We start from the raw sequence: 4,122 nt of genomic DNA on the forward strand, positions 1-4,122 counted from the left end.
TCATGGGGAATATCAATTTCATTGCAATTTCTTCGTGATCCAATTCTTCAGCATCAGGTCAATTTCTTCAGCCGAAGATATACATTTTTAGTGGTCGATATTCATCGTATAATTCGAACTCCTCAGCAACTTATAGATCCTGTGTACACTCATGAACACATTAGATACTTAACCTATAAGTCTTCAAACCACCAAAATTACTAAGGGCACTTACAATCTCCCCCTTTTTGGTGGTTGATGACAATTAGGTTAAGTTTTCAACGAGGATAAGAATATGAAGTGTAAATACTCAGTTGAGGAATTTTAAATCAAGATACTCTGAGACTCCCCGTGAAGATGTGCCTACTTTGAGGAATTTTATTTTCACAACAAATGCACATTGATGATTTATATCATGGAGATCTCCCCCTGTATCTTGCACATCATGCATACATTTGACATATACCATGAGGAATTAGAGAATGCATGATGACAAATGGTATCTGACGAATTTCAGCATGTGTGCATTAAAAATTTGAGGAATAAGCTTGCGAAGAAAAACGTTCAAAAGCGTCAGAGTACCATCGGGCTTGAGTTACAACTCATTACATAAAACACTTTAGAAGAGCCAAGAGTTTGTAACTTAATAAAGTTCATAGGCCCCAAAATATATCCCGCTTGAAGACTAACTCTCAGATTTCTCCCCCTTTGTCATCAAGTGAAGAAAAGGGACAAAACTAAGGACTAACGCCCCGTGAAGACTTTCACTTCTTGGCTGATGAAGAAGACGTGTGAGGATTCTTGGGTGCGGGCTTCCTCCTTAGGCCAGTGGCAGTGTCTTCTGGTTCTTCATCAGATTCTGCAGTGTGCAATGAAGAAAATGAACTGTTCTCAAGGTCTGGAACTAGAATTTGCTTGAATTTCTACTTCGGAGGCCACGACCAGTCAAAGTATTGAGTAAACTCCAATTCATCAAGTTCTTCTTGAGTCTTCAGGTGAGCCAGTGTGGCCCAGGTGCGATCAATAACCTCATGAAGATAGTGGTGATTTTTCTTCACTGCATTCTGAGTCTCATTGAGGGTTTTCACAATGGCACTGAATTGACGTTTGACCCATTTGTGATTGCGATCGACCTTCTGATGAAGACTGAGGAGTAGTTCTCTGTTAGTCATCGCCCTTGGGGCAACTGGGCTAGGTGGCTCTTGAGTTTCTGTATCATTCCATGAAGAATATTCATCTAGTTCACGAAACTGGCCATCAAGGGGCCGACATCCTTCATCAATAACATACTTGCCTTTTCCTTCAACTTGCTCAAAAGTCTTCTTGTTGACTCTGATCGGAGGCATATATCCGATGTGATTGTTGAAATCAGCATGATAGTTGATGCCTGACCTGCGTCTGATGAATCTCATGATCCATGGAGCGTAAATCTTCAGGTCGAAGAGTGACATAGCATTGTCAGCCAGAGTCCTCAGGAAGAAGTCATGAAGATTTATTGGGATGCCATGGATGATGTTGAAGAGGATATTCCTCATGATGCCTACAACATCTTCATCATCATCATGGCGCTTGATTGGAGCGATGACACTCCACAAAATCATGTCGACAGTCCTCGGTTCATACTTCAAGTCTTGAACCAAAAAAGTTCTTCTTGGAGGTTGATCCTTGGCCATAGGCTTCATGAGGACTTCCATTAGTTTATTTGGAAGTTCCCATTCATCATACATCTTAACAGCATGTTCGGAGGGAATTGAAACCGGAAGTACTCGCAGGAGCTCATTAGCAGGGGCCTTGTAGTGTGTGTGCTGAGTCATCCAGTCCAGCACCCAAGTGTTGATATCTGTTGGGTCTCGAGAGATGTGCAAAGTTCCATAAAACTGAAGAATAAGATCACTATTCCAGTCACAGATATCAATGCAGAGGGGCAACAGTACGGCTTCATGAAGAACGTTGCGGACTGGGGTGAAGCAAGGAATTACCTCTAACTCAACATGAGGAATATGCCTATGCTGAAATATTTTGTTTCTTCCACAGAGCACAGAGGCATAGTAGTTCAGCTGAGTCCTTGTACAAAACTTCTTGTGCCTGATGCGACGCTTGTCATATGGATTGTCGCCGATGAAATACATTCGTTCTTCATAGAAGGCTTCCTTCTGAAACTTTGGCCTCATTGAAAAAGGCTGATTTTGCATTGGCTAAAGATTATGATGCTTCTGTTAAGGAGATACGATCATTGCAGTCTTAGTGTTGACAACCACAATAGCAGTTTCTTTATTGGGTGGAGGAGCATTTTCTTCAACATGTTCCTCAGGTTGAGGAATTTCATCAGCCTGTGCCTCAGGTTGAGTGTTTTGCTCAGGGTGAGGATTTTCCTCGCGCTGAGGATCTTCTTCTTGGTTTTCCTCAGCTTGAGGAATTAGCTTGGAGGAGGAGTTGAATTCTTCAGCTTGTGCAGCTGATTCTTGTGCAGTTTCATCAGGCGTTTTGTCAGGAACGAAGGACAGAGGAATGTCATCAATTTGAATTTCATCATCCATGGTTTCGTCAGAATCAGCGTCCTTTATTTCCTCATCAACTCGAATCTCCTCGTCTTCTTCAGGAATGACATAGTCAATTCCAAAAGGGATCATAGTGTATGATGGAGCTATCTTCAGAGGCACAACATCCAGTGGAGCAGTTTCATCAAGAGTATTTTGACGCTTGGCCTCTGATGACTCTGGAGTTAAAGAAGTTTTTCTTTTCTTTGCTTCTTTCTCGACAGCCTCGGTTTTCTTCATGTCTGATGCAGACGGGACCATTTTCTTCACCTTTGAGAATTGAGGTGAATGAATTTTCTCTTCAGGACCTGGTGCAGTATCAGTCCTAGTAGTTTCCTCAGCTAAAGCATTTCCTTCAGCTTGTGTAGATTCATCAGGTGGCACAGATTCATCAGCTGGAATGTCCTTAGCTATTTCCTCAAAAATCGATGCATCAACACGGCTTTCTTGAGGCATTTCCTCAGCAGGGGTTGCTTCTTCTTCATCTTCCTCTGTGTGCTGAATAGAATAGCTAGGCTCAGACTGCTAAGCCTGCTGTGGTTTTGCTGGAGGGGCAGCCTTCTTGTTGTCTTCATCAACTGCATTGGTCGCAAACCTTATTAAATTGGACTTGAGACTTTGACGATCAGATAGTTTGGTATACTTGTCAGTCAAAGTCTTCAGTTCCGCCTAGGTTGACACAAGAACATCATGCGTCAGGTTGAGGAGATTCTGTCTGAGGAATTTCTCCTTCTTCAGCTTTGCAGCCTTTGATTGCTTGGCTTGCGTTTCCTTCCATTTGGCCTCATTGATGAATGTGGCCACCATATGGCTGATACCGGGGGGAAGCTTCAAGTCATCAATGGGTGTGTGAGGGTCATCATACCAGACATTGATGTAGTCCAACAAGACTTTTGGGTGCATGACAAGGGGAATGGCGCTGCCTGAAGCTTGTGTGACGCGTTCCTGCTTGTTTCTAATGATGGCTTGAAGTGTTTCATCATCATATTCATCACTTCCTTCTGATGCAGAAGGGACTTTGATGATTTTGCTTGGGCTGGGTCTGATGCCTCTTCCAATAGTCATTTTAGTCTTCAAAGGTGTTGGTGAAGACTTTGTCTCCGAGCTCGTGGCAGATGGAAGAGAGGAGCTGGAGTGAGCAGGTTGTTGCTTGTCAATCTGCTTGGGTGCAGGCTTTGATGCCTGTGTGACTGTTGAGGGTTTTGGCGCAGGCCCATCCTTCTAAAGTTATTCCTCTTTAGGCTTTGAAGCCTTTGGTTTCTGTGGCACAAGCTTTACTTGAGGAATAGCCGTGCCTGAAGCTTCAGCAGCAGAGGAGGTGGCTGCAGTAGCAACAGCCGATTCTTCATTGAATTTCCTCATTGTAGCTTCAGCTTCCTTCTGAAGCTTTGACAAGTGTTAGTCTTTTTCCTCAGGGTAATCATCAATAGTCTTGAGGCTTGAAGGATGTGAAACCTGATGATCCTCGAGAGGAGGCCTTTCGCCAGGTGTCTTAAGAGCGAATTTTGTCGCATACTTTGGAGTGACGAAGCAGTATTCCTTCCACTCCTTAGCCCACCTGCGTTCTATCTCTTGGAGCCTGATTTTCCTCTTAGGCATTGGTTCT

This window comes from Hordeum vulgare, chromosome 2H, assembly GCF_904849725.1.
Source record: "Hordeum vulgare subsp. vulgare chromosome 2H, MorexV3_pseudomolecules_assembly, whole genome shotgun sequence".
Classification (NCBI taxonomy): Eukaryota; Viridiplantae; Streptophyta; class Magnoliopsida; order Poales; family Poaceae; genus Hordeum; species Hordeum vulgare.